Below are 20,492 nucleotides of genomic sequence, written 5' to 3' on the forward strand. Positions count from 1 at the left end.
TGTATCCCTTCCTAGCTTTTGCGAACGTTTGGATAGATCCTTATACAAAAGCAAACTATATTTATATTGCAAACAAGCTGTGAAACTATTCTATTAATTCATCTAGTACTTTTACTTAATATTACAAACTAGTACTAGAATATTATTACAGAATATTACAAACTAAACTCTATTATCTAGTACTTTTACTTAACGGATACTTAAACGAATATTACAAAAGTTGTTTTATACATCCTTTGATTGCAGGTAAAACAAAATATGAATTATCATATTATTACTGCTGAGATTTTTTTGTTTGGTTGTGGTGAGAATGTACCCTATTTTCTGGTGTAACCGTTCTATAATTCACAAGGGTTCTATAATTCTTGTTTTTCACAAGAAAGCAGATGAATATTAAGGGTGCAGCATATACCCGCCAATGACTGGAAATATGTACACTGCTCAAAAAAAAAAAAAAAAAAAAAAAATGGGACAGTCCTATATCTCCCGATCTACTGGGCCGATTGACAAAATTCAAACTGCGTTCTTCATGTCTCGATGGTGTTGGTGTATTTAATTATGGCAAAGCACACAAGGGCTATCTGCCTAAAGGGAGGGATGCCTTTCGTGGAGGACTTTCTAAGGGAAACTGGCTCGTATACACGTTACACATGGGGAAAACCACGAAAACGCCCATGCAGCCAGCCCGTTCGCGGGATTCGAACCTCAGACCGAACTACCAGTGTTCAGCGTCTTTACCGCTCGGCCGCTGGTGGGCTCTCTTCATGTCTCGAAAGCGCGACTTAGGATATATATTAGATTTATATATAGCACTATTCTAACATAGGTATTTTGACACAAAATCGGACTTTTTCTGAAATAACATACCACGTTTTTTACATATTTCGATTCTACGACTCAAATTACGCCTAAATATGAAATTTTGTAAAATTTGGAGCGAAATTTACGGAGAAATTCACAAATTTATGTTGGCACTTTTTTGTCAGTTTGCGCCAAGAATACTTTACTTGGCGAACTTCTTGATATATGGCAACCTAGTTTCCTTTCAAGTGAGAGGAAAAAAAGTCACCATCGTTCCTTTTTTCCAAATAATATTCTTTATATTATATTTTTAATTATAACTTATTATTTTAAGTAATTTTTTCTTTTTCGAATTTCATTTTAATTGTTTAAGTTGCACTTTTTTGTTTTTTTTTTCGAATAACTGTTTTAAAAATTTCTATTTACCTATTCGAACTGCGTAAATAAAGGTGCAGCGTTTATTTTTTATTTTTTTTTCAAATAGTTTTCTTTATATATATTTTTCGTCATAGTTATTATTTTAGGTCATTTTTAAATTTTTATACTTTTATTTTAATTGTTTGTGTTGCATTGTCTCTTCAGATAATTGTTTTAAAATTTTCTATTTATTCCTTCGAACTGAGCATTTTAAATATATTTATTAATATCAGTTTTCCAGAATTTGATTTTATTTATTTGAACTGCGTTTCTTTCGGAAGAATACTTTGTAACCCAGACTACGATGCGTTTGAAAACTGCATGCTATATTAAAAGAGAAAATACAGTAAAGCACAGTTTTACACGCCTTTCAATGTTCCGTTCAGAAAAAATATATATAAATAAGAGAGATGTATAACCGATATTTTAACTTAGGATGACCTTGCATACACTGCTTTAAACAGTTTTATCATTCTGCCCATTGCTTTACACAATTTTATCCTACATTTGGTTTCTTAAAATATTATTCATATTTTAGTCAAATATTTTATTTTTGAAATCGCAAGAATCAAATATCATAAGATTGAAAAGTTTTAAATTTAAAGAAATACGAATACTAAATTTTACGAAAAAATTTATTTTTCTTCTCTTTTTCTTTAAGCATTCTGAAAGTATATTGAAAAGTATCCAACTTTTCGAAACATTTTGGTATTTCTGACAATAATTTTAAATAAAGTTATCTCCTTCCATTTCATAAAGGCCCACAAACGGCCGAGCGGTAAAGTTACTGAACACTGGTAGTTCACTCCGGGGTTCGAACCCCGGTAAACGGGCTGGTTGCATGGGCGTTTTCATGGATTTTCTCATGTGTACCGCGTATGACAGCTGGTTTCCCTTAGAAAGTTCTTCACGAAGTATTTCGTCAGAGCCTTTAGAGGCTAAACATTTTGAAGGTATGAGATGAAAGGAAAGACTGGTTTCATCAAAAGGTTTTGGTTTATTTTATTATGACAAAGCACACTACGGCTATCTGCCTAAGGGGAGGGATGCCTTCCTGGAGGACTTTCTAAGGGAAATTGGCTCGCATACACGTTACACATGGGGAAAACCACGAAAACGCCCATGCAGCCAGCACGTTCGCGGGATTCGAACCTCGGACCGAACTACCAGTGTTCAGCGACTTTACCGCTCGGCCTCTGTTTCATCAGGAAGGGAAAAAAAACATCTTTAGGTGACATCCACATACATCACTGGATAAACTCCTGAATCTTCAAATAATTCGACTGAGAAAATCATTGGATTCACCATTTATGATACGATATGATGTTCTATAACGTAATTTACACAACCATATAGTTTAAAACCAGTCGCTCTTCACTTTAATCTGCAATGATATAGTTTTGTCTTTTCTGTTAACACAAGCTCAATTGATGGTATTTGCTGGTGTACACGTCCAAGTGTTTTCTCTTTGAACACCTAAACTCTTTGAAGTATCCTGAAAGTATATTCGAAAGCGTCCAACTTTTTGAACATCTTGGTATGTCTGACAGCCAAATTTCCCTGCAAATTTTTGCTTACTTTTCTCCCTAATTTTCTTCTTTCCTTCTACAGTTATTTTCAGTGCTCACACAAGAAAATTAAGATTTTTCGACTGCTAGACTTCCATACATTTTGCATTCTTGTCAATTTTTTAAAATTCAATTAACGTATGAATTACGTTTCAGCTAAAGACAGCTTTTCATTTTCTAGTCATTTTAGCTATAAATAAAGATTAAAGCGAAGTACAAAGGATAAATATTTTAATTAAAAGATTTTTGCTAAATGACAAAGAAATAAAACAGTCCAGCAGGGTTTATTCTGTACCACCGAGTAACCCGATTCTTATATCGGCTGAAACAATCTAAATCATACTAAAGATCATGTTTTTTTTATACAGTCATTATAACGCGAGAGAAAAATTAGCTTCTTAAAACATTCTTTCTAAGAGGATTAATATAAAAGATTATATTTATATATAAATTTTTAAAGCTGGGACTTAAACCAAACTGTCAAACTTTTAAAGTTTAATTTACATGGTGGTTATAATTAAAGTTTCAATTTGAAATGGTCATAAAAGGAAAACTACCGAACCAAATGTTATCAAACTTGGGAATCGTGTAAAGGAGGTTATGGGAATTTATTTTCGGCGGAAAAAAAAGACTTCAAAAACTCACCATCAGGGGAGAAATGGCGCTGTATGCAATATTGTTAAATGAAATAAGACACGAAAACATCTGTTTAAAATGTGTTTAATATTTTCCGAAACGTGTTACAAAGCATGTTCAATGTAGCGTCTAGCATTTTCCGAAAGCAAGTTAAATCATGTTACTGCATTCTCAACAGCAGCTCTTAGCTTATCAGGTTTGGTTTTGGTTTGGTTTATTAGATTACGGCAAAGCACTCGAGGGCTATCTGCCTTAAGGGAGGGATGCCTTCGTGGAGGACTTTTTAAGGGAAACTGGCTCGTATACACGTTACACATAGCATATCAGGAGGAAAGTTATCAGTGTATCACATTTTTCATTTCTGCCAAATTGTTTAGATTATCACCATAAACAGTGTTTTTGAGATAACCTCATAGACAAAAGTCACAGAGGTTGAGGTCTGGTAGGAAGAGGGGAAGTTTTGGCCTATAAGACGTTCATTCGTGAAATGTTGCCTAAGTAACTATGCGACACTCTTGAGGTGGTGCCCAGCCCTGCATAAAAATCGTAGTATCTAAAATGCCACGTTACTGCAGTTCATGTATCACGAAATATTTTAATATTGACTCTAAGTGAGCTGCAATCGCAGTAGTCTAGCTTTCGACTGCTCTTCAGAAAAAAATGGTTCTGTTATAAAACTAGCTGTCATTCAACAGTAAACGGTGTGAAATGACTGTTATGCAATCGAATGCAGTAGGAGAATGCAATGGAACTAGATAGATAACATGAGAGATTTCTTTGGCCCAAATCGATTAAAAGCGTTTTGAATCAGTATCTTCATGTTTTAGTGCCGAATTCAGGCTTAAAAAATTACAAATTAGCGATCTGTAAGAAAACGATTTCCAGATTGTACGCACTTGTGAGAGTGATTTGCGATCTCACATTTTCTAATCGCTAATTCGTGATTTTCACGGACGAATTTCTCACTTACAGGGATGGCGCACTTGACATTTATCGAATTTAACGTCTTTAAATGGTAATTTGCCTACTTCAAAGTTTCTTAAGGGTATACAACATATTAAACCCGTTTAACAAATGGTTAAGTTAGATTCCGACCCATATTTCGTTTAACATTATTGCATACAGCGCCATTTCCCCCCCTGGTGGTGAGGTTTCGAACTTCCTTTTTTTCGCGGAAAATAAATTCCCATAATCTCCTTTACACGGTTACCAAGTTTGATAACATTTGATCCAGTAGTTTTCCTTTTATGACCATTTCAATGTGGAACTTTAATTATAACCACCCTGTATATTATTAAATTTTAATTTGAAGCTATGCGTAAACCAAGCGTAAGATTTTTGCTTTTATGGATAAAATAAAGAATCGAAGCAAATATACTTAGGATAATGGACCAAAATTGAAAACATTTCCCCTCCCTCCGAAAATAAAATATTGAAATTTCGAACTTGAATTTATTGGGTTATCGAAATATTTAATTTGACTTATCTTCTAAGTCCTAGTTCTGACAGCAATTCCGTCAAAAATTCCGAATTACTTAAGCTAAAGTAAAAGATTTAGTATATATTCACTGTATGTTAATAAAGTAATCAGAATGTAATAAAAATAGATTATAGAATTTACGTTGATGTAACTTTTTGTCTGACTGCACAACATGTAATGGAAGAGAAGGCCTGTAGAGATCTGTTTTTGAGATGCCTCTAAAAGTAGATGTCATATTAATTGTGTCTCTTCAATGTCCAAAAACGTTCCTTTGAGAGGCAACTTTAGTTTTTGGGAAAGAAAAAAAACACAAGAAGACAAATTTGAAGAACATGCAGGACGATTAAGTACACATACTTATTTTCGGAACACAAGCAGTTCTCCGAGTGGTTATTGAATAATGAAAAGATGCATTGTCATGCAATACAAAACATTTGGAATACGTTTTCTGGCTGAATAACGTAAGATTAAAAGTCATCTGCTTAATTCCCATCCATTTACAAGTCAACTACTCGGGCAATTGCAGAATCGTTTTGATCCTGAACTTGTAAGACAAACCAAATATCACTGGATTTAAACACTTCTTTAATCTTCCGAGAGCGTTCCTTCTTTAGCTCATATTCCAAGAATATTAAGTGAATACAATTATTGCCAAAGAAATTGAATATTCATTTGCACTACAGCTTGGTAGTTTACTAACGAGTTAACAAAACTTAAATTCTGCTTTTTGTGTCTAAGAATGCAACAATATTTTAAATATTTACAAATAAAATATTAAATTGGAGATTTAATTGGAGCCTCATCAGTTGCCTAGCATTTGAAAAAAAAAAAAGATTGTTAAATACTAATTGTTTGCTGCTCAGTGTAACCCAGGCTGCATGGTTGGTTTTCGTAGTTTTTTAGGTTCTCTTTACAAAGATTCTGTATGAAAGCATCTTAATCAAATAGCTCCCATGTTCTTTCTATGTTCCAATAACCAACTAACCTAGTTTAAGCGGAGTTTCCAAGTGAAGTTACTAGTAAAATCCGAATACTCATTAAAAATCATGTAGCTAGCCAATCGGGAGTAACATGAAAGATACGGCGCCAATAATTGAAATGTTGTTACGGTACGCTGTTTCTTAACTTAGATGGTCATTCCTTAATTAAATAGCCCACCAACGGCCGAGCGGTAAAGACACTGAACACTGGTAGTTCAGTCCGAGGTTCGAATCCCGCGAACGGGCTGGCCGCATGGGCGGTTTAGTGGATTTCCCCATGTGTAACATGTATACGAGCCAGTTTCCCTTAGAAAGTCCTCCACGAAGGCGTCCCTCCCTTTAGGCAGATAGCCCTCGTGTGCTTTGCCATAATTAAATAATCCAATCCAATCCTTAATTAAATATAATTGTTTGTAAATTCTACTAGAACTGACGGTAAGAATTGAAGTGGAAATAAGTAATATGGTGTGCAATCTTGATTAATATAAAATTAAAAATATTTGCATAGAAAAATGTTTGCATTCAGACAGAAAGTTTTTTGAAATATTTCCGATTACTTTATAAGAAGGATTTATTAATAACCGTAATAATTACTTATTATATTACTAATGATTAGGATTCAGTTCTTGACAATTACATTCTAAATTAGAATTTTAAGGATATAATGAAAATACGCTACGCACAAAAATACATTTTAGGAAAAAAAATGAGTTGATTTTTTATGTTTTAAAACTTCTTAAATTCATTTAGTAAACATCGTATCCTCGTTGTTTATTGAATCCAGAATGTTGGTGTCGTTTATATAATTATTCTTACTTGTCCACAGAATCTGCTGACTTATCCAGCCATTAAGTAGCTGCAGATCATTTCTACATAACCATTGAACTTCCATTAATTCAGTCTCTAGAGGGTTGTATGTTTATATCATAATTTGACTTTTATAAAAAATGATTATTCTAAATATTATGTTTCTATAAAAATATATTGTGCTTTAAAAATATGGATGATAGTATCAGCCGCTCTTTCAGCTACTTCAAAAGCAACAGTTTGTTTAGAAATAAATCATGCAGTTAATGTCATAAAATTCAAATATATATCAAACGAAAATTCTCAGTTTTAGACAATTCGATTTAAACGAAGTAAAGTAGCAGACGATAAAACGCCGAAGGTAAAAACTTACTCTTACAAAAACTTACTCTTAAATTTTTAAAAAAAAGAAAAGATACGAGAGAAATTTAAAAAAAGAATAGTTAAAAATTTGAATAATATCATCTATAATTTAAAAAATAGCCTTTCATATAGTATTAATAAATATTTATTACGCATCATTGAGGGAAAAAATGTCATATAATTAATTCTCCGTAAAATTTTACTTGAAGTTTAAGGTTAAAAATAGCTGTGGCAATTCAATGTAACAAAAATACATAGACCACATTTGGCGTTATTATCGCTCAAAAAAAAGGTGCCAAATTTCAAAACGCGAAATTATGTAAATTCGTGTATATCTTAGAAAATTTTGAATAAAAAAGTCTAATTTTTTGCAGATATGCTTAAAAATGCACCAACTTTAAGATGATTGTAAAAATTTTATAGGTTATAATTCAAATTTTTTTTTCGAAAAATCTATAGAAATTATTTAAAAATAGAAATTTAAAAAATAAAACGCAAAAAATGGGTAAATTTTATTTGGAATGAACCAAAATTTCGAAATTTGAGAGAAAAAATCAACAAAGTTTAATAAAAAAAGAGATATTAATAAATATTTGCCAAATTCAATTAACATTGAGGAGCTAAAATTTTGAGAGCTAATATTTTAAAAACTATTCGTACGATTTTTACAAAACTTGGTATTCTGGCATAATTTGAGTCGTAGAATCGAAATATGTAAAAGAATTGGTATGTTATTTCAGAAAAAGTCCGATTTTGTGTCAAAATACCTATGTTAGAATAGTGCAATATATAAATCTAATATATATCCTAAGTCGCGCTTTGGAGACATGAAAAACGCAGTTTGAATTTTGTCAATCGGCCCATTAGAACGGGATATATAGCACTGTCCCATTTTTTTTTTTTTTTTTTTTTTTTTTTTTTTTTTTTTTTGAGCAGTGTACATACAAACATTTGGTAACACAGCAACGTGTTATTTAAAATAAGTTTCTTCCGAAGACATTATAATGATTGAATGAGTACTAGAAACTCTGATCTTACACCAAAATGAAAAATCAAACGCCCGAGTGGGAAGCGAGCGTATCGACGTATTCTGGTAGCTTGAGAAAGCGGGAAGCCTGAAATAAACCATTAAAAGATTTTGAAAGGTAGAATTTTCAGTCCTCTAGATGACTCTGAGGATTACATGCTGCGGGATACAAGTACCAGTGATCATGATGCTGGTAAGGAAGGACACTACTCTGATACCCACTCTGTTAGTAAATAAGAGGTGATAAATGTGGAAAAGACATGAGCTTTTTGACCGATAATAAAATTTTTTGTCTGAGTGTGTAGAAAGTACTGTTTCCAATTTAGCTGCTTTCATGTCTCCAAAACATTAAAATTAAGGGTGCAGATTACACACGCTAGAGTACAATATAATGTATACGGTATTTCAAAAACTAAAACTTGATCTTTTTCCATGTCAGTATTATATGCCACAGAGGATACGGGAACGCCAAGCAAGTAAATGCGTTAACAACGAACAAGGTTTCCTTTTTTTATATCATGTGTAACACAATTGGGCCCAGTTTGTTCAAATCTCTCTTCTTTAGAAAAATAGCCCACGTGTGATTTGTTATAATCAACTTCACTAAACTTTAAAAGAAGGCCTCACATCTTTTTCAAGGTCACTTTACCACTAAACGTAATGCAAAAACGTATAGGTACCCTAATGTGAATATTAAGTTCGTAATAATTACCCTAGTAACGTCTACCTCAAGAAACAGGTATAGGTAAAACGAAAAAAGAAATCAAGCATCTGAGTACTTGAAATTTCAAGCATTTGAGAGTTATCTATTTACAGAAAAGTATTCTCTGTAGAAGGAATTCTAAAAGAAACACCTTAGTGTTTAGGAAAGACATGCAATAAAATATATGCTGCGGTTATCCCATTCAATTGCCAAGACACAGACGTGGATAAAAGATTCTTCATTTTCTGATGTTTATGATTTATTACATAAATTCATGTTAAAAATACTAAATACACCTTGTTCAACTACATTATCGATATAAAAATGCTTATTTTTACGAATTGTTTATTTCGCATTAAAAAATCTAACTTCATTCACAAGTGCGAAGGTAACCAAACTTCATAATTAATATTAATCTTACACTACAAATTCATTTTCAACATGCAACCATGAAATTATTGAAACGGGCGTTTTGCAATCAGTATAATGATAGACTACCTCAGTAAGTAGAATATATATATATATGGAAATATCAGCACCACGAAGTCAGAACATGTTAGGTCTAGAACATCAGGACACGCAAAATGCAAGAAATCAGCGCGCTCAGTATACGGCAGCTTATAAGAGAGCGGGCGCATTTTCCAGGCAGTTTTCTACAACTGAAAGTAAGTAAATATTTTCAGCGTGGCTACACGGAAACATCAGGAGACATTTATATATAGCAGAATGAATGGTGAGTTTGAGGAGGGGCGTAGTTTGACATCTGCTGCCCATGAGTTTGGAACTGAAAAATGTGTTGATTCATGATCTTGGAAAACATTCTAAATGACAGATAATAGCTGTAAGAGAGCTTGGTGGTGGTCAGTGAAAGAAAACAATTGTGACTGACGACTGATATATTGCCTTGCAGGCGAAAGGATATAGAAATCAGTCATATGGTAATATTACTCAGCAGGTGCACACGGCAAACGAGCGACAAGTATCCAGGTTTATTCTGACTAGACAACTTCTTAAAGGTGGCCTATTCGCCTGCCGTTCTGAACCCTGCATACCATTGACAGCAGCTCATCTGCGCACCGCTTACAGTGGTCTAGAGAACACGAAGCCTGAACACCTCATCAATAAAGTCACATCCTCTTTACCGATGATTAGTTGATATGAAAATGGGTAGGAACATGCCTTCATTTCACTAATATTAAGAAAGGAGAACACTGAAGTGGTCCTGGTGTGCTTGCATGGAGTGGTGTTATGATGAACAGATGGACGAAGCTCCGACAGGTGCTCGACAGGTGTTCGACAGGTGTTCACTTACGGGACATCGTTATTTTGATGACGTTATCAATCCTCACGTGTGTCTTTTCCGAGGTGCCATTGTTTCCGAATTTGTTTTTATGGTTGACAATGCACGACCACACAGGTCCCATGCTGTTGAGGAGCTCCAGTAAAGTAAAGACATCCACAAAACAGATTGATCAGTGTGCTTCCTTGATTTAAATCCAATTGAACATAGGTGGATACTTTAAGGAGACGCTGACAGTACAATGCTACCCACAGAAAACGCCAGAGAACGGAAACAGATTCTCTTTGAAGAATGATTATTCTTATCCTATCTGTCAGATAATCTTCTATTTAAGATCGCCAGACAGTGCAACGCAACCATTGCGATTAGAAGAGGTCATATCCTTTACTTAGGGCTCTTCGAATTGTTGTTCTTCCTCCTACTAGACAACTTTTTGTATCAACGCTAATCTCTTAACAAAGGTTTTTCCAGTTCGTTCCGCACTGTATGCGAACTATTAATATTTTTGCCACTTTATTTTCCTCATCCTTTAAGTATCACATTGTGCGTCTCTAGTATGAGTTTCATGCATCCCAGTTAATGTTTTGTAGAACTACGGCGAAAGTCAGAAAAGTTACTTACGTTTTGCACACTAGTTTAGTTGAAGTAATCCTAATTCCGATTTTGTGTCAAAATACCTATGTTAGAATAGTGCTATATATAAATCTAATATATATCCTAATATATATATATATATATATATATATAATTAATAAATTTCGATGTCCAAAATCCTCTCGAATAATCTATAAAAGTTTACGAATTAAAAACCTTTGCAACTGTGTAAGCACATGATCCACATGGATAAAAGAATACATCGGCGATGAAGCATTCATTAACATTACTCTTGAATCGACATTATCTAAATAAAATCGACACTATCTAAGTTTCAGTTTTAGGAGTCTGAGACATTTGTATCATGAACCAAAAGAATTCCATTGAGTTGTTGTAAAATAATCATTTGTATAGATATTGAATTATCAAGTATTTCGCTATGAAATAAACATTTCTATGAATTTTGAGCTAAATCATTCCCAATAAGTTATTCAATTTGAGGATTACTTGTGTTGCTAAAATTCTCAAAATTTGACATTCAGTAAAGTCCTTATAAAATGTCCTAGGAAACTATTATTAAGAAATTTTTGTTCTCTAAACTGTTGCTAATTAATCGCTTACTATAATTAGGCTATAGATGTTTTCAGTAAAACAAACAGCGTAAAAGTTTCAGTAGCAAACTAATCAAGTGGCGCAATATTTTTAACATTAAAGGAAAACATGTATTCTTCAGCATGATGATTAGAAATTAATTAATATCTTTATTAATGAACTTGCATATATTTAGTTTTGAAATATTTCTTTCTTAAAACTTGCTTTTTAAATTATTACTAATGCTTTAAAAGCATTGCAGAAAAAATGAAAATTTTAAACATTTATCAATATTGTAGAACAGGGAAGGACAAACTAGGGCCACCGTAAATTAAAAAAATATATATATACACAATACATTTATATAACATAATTTTTGTATGCCACCAAGACGGTAAAACGGTTAGTGAGACTAACTGTCGTGCCGAAGGTCCCGGGTTCGAATCCCAGAGAATGCACGGATATAATTTACCCATCCCTTCATAGAACGCAAACTTCATTGCTTCATAGAAGCCCACATATTAGGTGCCTCCATAATAAGGAGACTATCGCTTCCGACCTTAGTAGTGGCCAAGGTCTATACACTTCTAAACTCGTCATTAGGAGAAACACATTACAGAACTCGTTTGTCATATGAACAATTTCAAGATGGAAAGAAAAAAATCTGTTTATCTCCAATATCTGGATCCACCTAAAAAATTTAAGCTAAAATTTGGTCTGTTTGCTGGGCAGTTAGCAAAGAACGACTTTTCTTATTTTCCAGATTAAATTTAAGACCTTCAATAAATGAAGACAAGCTTAAAAGCTATGAAGATGGATTGAGAAAACTGCATTTTCAGTTTGAAAGCAGTTTTTGAGCGAACAGAAGTTGATATTTTTACATATGCCTTCCAATATAAATTATGAAGCAGTGAGACCGGACTTGATTTAATTGAGTTATAATCTAATAATTACCTCAAACGATTGTTTCCAAACGTTCCAAAATTAGAGTTTTACAAATCGTTATCGAAACCAAGTTTCCCAAATTTTCTATCGCAAGCCCAGAAAGCCAGTGCTATGTTTGCTTCATCCAACATACTTTACGGATGTTTGCCCCTATGAACGTCAGGAAGAATTCTTTTTGAAATAGACTAACAGATTAACATGCAATATCACTTTTCAGATTTAGAACGAGGATCAGTCAAAACGTTTGCTGTATTGCTTAAAAAATAAACAAGATAGAAATTTTACAATGACTTTATTTGTATCTTAAAGTTCCATTCAAAATCTACTTTTCAACGTAATTGTCTCCCTTATTTAAGCATTTGTCGAGCCGTGGTATAAGTTTTTCGATGCCTTCTGCAAAGAAATCCCTACAACTCTCCCATAACCATTGTTCGGTTGCAGCTTTCACCTCGTCATCCGAGTGGTATCGTTGCTTTGAAAGTTCTGCATACATAGGACTAAAAAGATGGAAGTCACACTGTGCAAGGTCTGAACTATAAGAAGGGTGATCCCATACTTCCCACCAAATGTTTCCAGAAGGTCGTACATTTGTTTTGCTGCATGCGGTCTTCTATTGTCATGCAGGTGCACAATGCCTTTCACAGTATACCTGATTGTCGATTTTTAAGTGACTGTAGCAATCGTTTTAGTGTTTCACACTGTAGTATTGTGTGGCCCCAACTTGTCAGCAACTGTGGTAGTGACTGCTATGAACTGTAAATTTACACAAACACGTAAGAAGGGTTTAAAGCCCTTTTTATTCCACTTTAGAAATAACAGCTGCGTTCACTTGACGCTCACAAACTACGCCGACCCGGCGGTTAAACAAAAACAGAAATGTGAAACTAAAAAATAATGACTGGATGAATAAATAACTAGATCACTACCTACACGGCTCTGAAATCTTAACTAACCTAACCGCGTTCTAAAATACAGCTGAGATTCAGCGAGCTTACTGATTAAGCAGTTGAAGGATTCAGCAAAAACTGCCGAGATAGACACACAGGCCGAAACGCGCGGTTCTTAAATTTCCACTTAGAAACCTTCACGTTCGCGATTCAAGAAGCACGCTTACAATCTCGTTTCCCTTCTATTTAAACTCAACTTACTTCTGCTAAATTTGAATATACTGCGCGCTCTACTACAATTTACATAGTCTAGCATTGGCAATTCTAGGGGAAAGTAAAGGCTTGACAGGAAAGATAGCTTAAACTTACAATAAATGTTAGTTAAAATAAATATAAACCCTACATTACGATAAGAAGACACATTAATTGTGCCACTCTTCGGCATGAAGCCTATATGTATCCGGCATGAAGCCTATTATATATCTATATATAAATAAGGTCTCAAATTTCGCTCAAGGCCAACACTTGCCTAGGACTGCTTTAGATTTTTATTATTATTCTCATTCCAACACACAATCGTGCCACATTTTGTTAAGGCACGACTTTATAATGACGGAAAATAATACACCTTCTTTCTAGTACAAAAAATATTTTCTCATATAAATGTTAAAAAGTTATTTGTTGCGAGGAGATTGTAAAGATACTTGATTGCAAAGTTTATGTTATTTGAAATTCACAAAAAAGTTTTAATAACAGCCATGAATCATTAGCTCAGTGCTGTGAAACTTTCAAGAAACAGAAGACAAATGAAAAAAAGCGAAATTTTGTAAAAGCGAATCGCTTGTTTTTTCTGTTGTGACTTATCTCACTTGTATGACAATAACACCAGAAAAATCCCACGAAATTCACAGTGGTAAGAAGTGCAAGATTGTGCCTGTCGTTGGCAAGAACCGTGAACACTACACATGTGACAATACGACTTTGATCAGTTCCGCCCCACATTTTGATGAGAGCACTATGGTGGGGGATGGGAACGAGGATCTCCCACATCTCTTCCTCTACCTTCAACCTCTCGAGAGTACTTTCAGATCTCCGCATATTTAGAGTGACCCCATGCCACTATACATTTACAAACATCCATCCCTTCTCCGGAATTCGAAACCGGTCCCTTCGGTACGACAATTAGCTTCGATAACCACTATCTGGAATGGGCGGCAAGAATCGCTACTCTGTGCTTCCAAAGTTGTTTAACAGTGCTTAACAGTGAAGAAGAGAAATAATTTCTAGCTTAAAATATTTAATAAACAAACAGTTAATAATTATCTAATATTAATATTGTAAGGATCTTAAGTTTTACTAACGTTTATTTTATTTTAAATCTTTACTATCACTTCTTATTTTCTACTTCCGGCCAGAATTATAAGCGTTACTGTATTTATGCAAAGTTTGTCTGGCGAACGCCAAGTATTTAAGTTGTGGCTTTTTGCCAAGCGAGAGAGAGGAAGCAGTTAGTCGAAGCGGGCCGCTTACCTTAGAAGTTTACTCAGTTGCTGGTTGCCTTCCAGGCCAGAGGTTTTAATCCTCTTGATAATTTTTAAACGTATTGTAGTGTTCACAGTTCTCTGTACTACATACAGCTTCCTGTTAATATAAGGCCAATCTTCCACGTTATTATTTCAAAGTTAAGTTAGTGTTTAGTTATATTTTTTAAATTCTTACGTTTAGACCACAAGTGGTGGGTCATTGTATTCCGAAGTACGGAAATTTTTGTAAATAGAGAAAAATAAAGGGTTTTGTATACCCTTCTTGTGTATCCTGTCTACTTCCCACAGTTTTGAACATAGCTTTAGTAAGCTCTCTGTTCCGAGTCAGGTCCTTGCATGTTCCCGAAGAAGGTTAGACGGAACATTGAACCTGATAGTGGCGCCCAACGAAGAAGAATAACCATGGCCGAGTTTCAAGAAGAACCTGTGCTGCCTGCAGAAGCGGCTCAGAATCCAGAAATGCCAGCTGCCGCCCAGGAAGGATTTGGTTACATCGTCCAGACCATGCGCGCTTCGATGAAACCAGAAGCAACATTTAATGGAAACTCACCGGTAACCAGTTTTTTGGAAAAATTGGATGACCACTTCATGCTCTACCCCGTGCACGAATTTCAAAAAGTTACCTTAGCTACCAGCGCTCTGAGGGGCCAAGCGCTTAATTGGTTCAAATGTATAGGCAGAAGTCTCTTGGGTCAAGCAGGAAGTCCCACCTATACTTACGAGAATTTCAAGACTGCCCTACTAAAAGCCTTCCCTGTTGTAAGTAATCGTGCGAAATTAGAAACGGAACTTTTTAGTATATATCAACAAAGAATCGAAAACCTCTCAAGCTTTATTTTAAGAAAAATTCACGTCTTCAAGCTCTTGTATGGAAACCTTCCGGATCCTGAGATAATTCAAGTGATTTTGGCGAGGTTACTGCCCCAAGTGCAAGACTTTATTGAATTAAGAAATCCGACTACACTGGAAAAGTTATTTGAGCTAGCAATCCAGTTTGAAAGTAGAAGAACGGCGGACGTTGAAAGAAGACGCCAATATCAACTGCGGAACCAATTTGGTGCGCCAAGACTACAGCAAACTCAAGCACACGGCTACGGAAGCAAAGCGAATCAGTGGGCAAGGAAACCCGAGCATTCAAAAACAGCCGGCGAACGTCGACAGTTCAATAGCAATCCAGGAAAAAAGTCTCAAGGCCAGGGGAAAAAGAAGGAAAACACGGAAATGAAAAATAAGTTAAACTAAAACGGATTTCTGCTGACGAGAGGGTGCGGAAATCCGAAGGCCACGAAAACCCCTCTTCCTTCAAGTTAAATACAGTAATGGTGAAAAATTTGACTCTTCCGAAGATTGAAGTGTTGGTGAATAATATCCCGGCCACCGCACTCCTGGATACAGGCGCGCAGTGTTCCTGTGTGGCAGAAGATTTTTTTAGGAAATACTTTCGGAAATACCGCATATATAATTCGGATAATACGATAGTGTTAGCGGCGCAAGGAGAACTATGTAAGTGTATAGGTAAAGTACCGCTATATGTCCGTATCAAGAACGAACAAGTAAAGGTGATTTTTTTATAGTAAAGAATCTGCAAGCACATATAATTTTAGGAATAGATTTTCTTTCAGAGGCACAAGCAACGCTGGATTTTAATGAAGCGTCCCTTAAGCTGACAATGAAACCAGTTCGTGCAGAAAAGGCTGAACCGCCGATGTTAAATCTTGACCACCTGCCTAATTACGAGCAAGGAAGAATCCGACAAGTGGTAAGTGAATTTGCTTCGTTATTTAGTGATATTCCAGGATTTACTCAGGTTACTAACCATAGTATTGACACCGGAGATTCAATGCCAGTTCGCCACAAAGCATACCGGTATGATAAGAATAAGGAAAAAATTATAGAATGGCATATCACCGATATGCTACGTAAAAAGATCATAACGCCCATCTCAAGTAGTTATGCTAGCCCGGTGGTTTTATGTAAGAAAAATAATGACCATCCTTTGACACATCCAAAAAGGTGGAGATTCGCAATTGATTACCGTAAATTAAACTCCATAACTAAATATCCGGTATATCCGTTACCTATTATTGACGAGATTCTAAGGAACATAACATCCACCAAATATATGACGACTTTAGACTTGACGACTGGTTATTTTCAAATAGGGGTTAGGCCTGAGGACGTGCCTAAGACTGCTTTTATAACCAAGTCTGGCACTTATGCACTTTTGCGTAAGCCGTTTGGCCAGGGGCGCCGGCAACATTTCAGCGATGTATGGACATTGTGTTAAAACCTGTTCTTGGAAAGTCCACATTTATCTATTTAGACGATATCATTATTACTAGTGATAATCTCGACCAACATGTACAGGATTTAAGACAGTTGTTTTCTTTATTAAATGAGGTCGGTCTAAAAGTTAATGTCGAAAAGTGCAAATTTGCGGCCCCTGAATTAAAATATTTAGGTTACAAAATATCTCAGAAATGAATAGAGACAGACGAATCAAAAATAATCGTTGTACAAAAGTATCCGACTTCAAACACGGCGAAGAAGCTCTCTTCTTTTCTAGGACTTTGTTCATATTATAGGTCCTTTATAAAAGATTTTGCAGCTATCGCTGAGCCATTGTTAAAATTAAAAAGGAAAAAGGCAAGATTCTCGTGGACGGCCGAAGCCAATAGTGCTTTCGAAAAATTAAAACAAGCATTAACGCAAGCCCCTGTGTTGAAATTTCCTGAAAAGGATGAGAATTTAGAAATTTCAGCGGATGCTTCGGATTATGCGGTAGGAGCGGTACTTTCGCAAAATCAGCAGCCCGTGGCATTTTTTAGCCGAACTTTAAATCAAACACAAAGAAACTATTCCGCGACCGAGAGAGAGGCACTTGCAGTTCTGTTAGCAGTGCAAAAGTTCCGAGTCTATTTTGGAAAATCGCCAATAACAGTGTACTCTGATCATGCGGCGGTAACTAGATTGTACTCAGGGAAAAACGTATCCCCAAGGTTAATAAGATGGGCACTCAAGCTACAAGAATATAATCTGGTAATCAAGCATACCCCCGGAAAGGAAAATATCGTAGCAGATGCCCTATCAAGAATTAAAATAGATGAACAAGGTAATACTGTAAAGGTGGCAATGCTCACAGCATGTACAATAAATTCCCGAGAAACTGTAATAACCGAACTGGGGAAAGATCCTGAGTTTGGAAGCATTTATGAGTATTTAAAGGATCCTGAAAATTTTAGCCACCAATATATTGTGGCGATAAGAAATAGGGCGGCCCATTACGAACTAATAGATGGTCTATTATTCTATACAAAAACTACGAATTCCAACAACGAATTTCGACCTGTTATTCCAGCTAGTCTTAGATTAAATATCCTGCAGGAGCCCCATGACAGCCCTTTAGCTTCTCATGCCGGTATTCGAAAAACTATCCAACGCGTCCGCGAGGCAGTCCATTTTCCTGAACTGCAAAAGTTAACAAGGGCGTATGTCCAGTCCTGCCCAACATGTCAAGCAGTTAATTATATTAATTTCCGCCCGGCCGGGTTTCTAAATAGTATTAAATCGGAATTTCCAAATGAAATAATTGGCATCGATTTATTGGGCCCTTTCCCAAAAAGTCAATTAAATAAAAGTCGCTATCTCCTTGTTATGATTGATCATTTTAGTAGTATTTAATTATGTAGTATTTAATTATGGCAAAGCACACTAGGGCTATCTGCCTAAGGGGAGGGATGCCTTTCGTGGAGGACTTTCTAAGGGAAACTGGCTCGTATACACGTTACACATGGGGAAAACCACGAAAACGCCCATGCAGCCAGCCCGTTCGCGGGATTCGAACCTCGGACCGAACTACCAGTGTTCAGCGACTTTACCGCTCGGCCGCTGGTGGGCCCCTGATCATTTTAGTAAATGGACCGAAATTGTTCCCTTATAAAACGAGCCTCCGCGAAATTAGTTACTGATTCTATTTTAAATAAATATATTTTAAAATACGGGGCGCCCCTAAAAGTTATATCGGATAATGGTCCTCAATTTGTAAGTAATATATTTGAAGACATGTGCCAAAAACTGGGCATACGTCATTTAAAAATGGTCCCGTATCGGCCGCAATCAAATATAGCGGAACGGGTCAATAGAAATATAGTGAAAATTATCCGTAGTTATGTTAAAAATTTTCATAAAAGCTGGGATAACTATGTCAATGAATTTGCTTTCGCCCTTAGGACCGCAAAACATGATACAACGGGCAAAACTCCTGCTGAGTTATTTTTAGGCAGAAAGATTATAACGCCGTTAGATAAATTATTTTATGTGCAACAAAGAGCCCCAGAATTTAAAATGGGTGATATAGAAAAACTAATTAAGGAAGCAAAGAAGAATACTGAAGTAGCACAGAGAAAACAGAAACTCTATTATGACTTGAAACGACGGGGAGTAACTTATAAAGTAGGGGATGAAGTTTTAAAAATTAAGCATTCACTTTCTGCAGCACCAGAAGATAAAACTGCCAAATTTTTTCCGCGATTTGAAGGACCATATGTCATAGAAAAAATAACTCACGCTGTAGTAGTGTTAAAAGCTAGAAATGGTGAAACCTGCTCCGCAAACTTTGATCAAATCAAACCCTACTATGATCGTAATAAAATGCAAATATTTTCAGATCTTTTGCAGGATCCGGCACGGCAGACACCGCAGGCACAAGCTCCAGAGGTGGAAAAACGACAAGTACGAGGGCAAGCCATTAAGAGGCAGGAGCAAGTGAAAAGAAAGTTTCCCCGCGGAAAAATTGAAGGTGGCAAGAAAAAGAAGCCGTTCCACCGTCCAGAAAAGAGAGCTAACGAACACCCCCAGAATGAAGAAGGACGACGTATGCAAAGAGAGCCAGGAGAAATTACGGCAACTATAACCCGGCTCTAAAACGGAAGATCTACTCATCCGACAGGACTCTCCGCAGCAAATGTCGCCGAACTGCGGAAGGGCCATCAGCGGCGGAGGAAAAGTTACAAGGAAAATTTGAACGGCCAGCAACGAGGTCCAAGCAGGAACACGAAAGAAGTTTCCCGGTTCCGCCAAGACCAGCTGCCATCAAACGACCAAGACCACAGGCAGAAGCGAAAAAGAAGGTATTCAAGGCTGACCGAACTGGAGAAAAAGAAAGCATCTAGAGGAAGGCACTGAAGGGCGAGCCCGTACAAGAAGGAGGATAAATCAAACAGCAATCTGCACTACCTTTCAAGACTGGGCCCAGAAAAGAATGTCCGAATATCACAAAGATAAGTAAAATTTTATGTTACTTTGCAAACTTAAGTTTATCTTTCATTCTTACTGCAAGTGGCAGATTTCAAGAAGATTTACCTCATGCAAGGTCTACCTTTATCGCCAAAAGGGCGAGAAATGAGTTGTTACCGATTTTGGTATTATGTTTTTCAATTACTCGCGCGTAAAACTAAAGTTGATGTATAATAGCGTTGTGTAAAGACTTAAATATTGTAAAACGTTATTGTATAAATATTATTTAAAACATTCTGGCAAGAAAGAAGTTTTAGTCTGAAAGACTTTTTGAAATGTATTATTTCAATGTAGAAAGAATTGGCACTTGCTTTGAAAAGAATAGAAGTTAACAATGTACTACTAATGTATGTTTTCAAATGTATAAAATTAACGGCACGTTAATATGATCTTATATACAATGTGAACTGTTATTTTAAATGTTAAGAAATACCGTGATATGGTAAAAGTGAAAGTAATGTTAAAATTTTTTTTTATTCGTGTGACTGTAAAAAGACTAAATCATGGTGAATATGTGTTAAAGGTTGAATGATGTAGTTAGGCTCTCTGACGCT

General features: G+C 35.6%; 1 protein-coding gene across 2 annotated transcripts in view; it reads right to left on the reverse strand.

Annotated features, from left to right (window-relative positions):
* Window positions 1-20,492, reverse strand: part of Oamb (Octopamine receptor in mushroom bodies) — a 530,847-nt gene that overhangs the window by 238,502 nt on the left and 271,853 nt on the right. The gene's annotated exons all lie outside the window — the stretch shown is intronic.

The sequence above is a fragment of the Stegodyphus dumicola genome, chromosome 2, assembly GCF_044657685.1.
Source record: "Stegodyphus dumicola isolate Sdum_Otavi_A_Nest chromosome 2, ASM4465768v1".
Lineage (NCBI taxonomy): Eukaryota > Metazoa > Arthropoda > Arachnida > Araneae > Eresidae > Stegodyphus > Stegodyphus dumicola.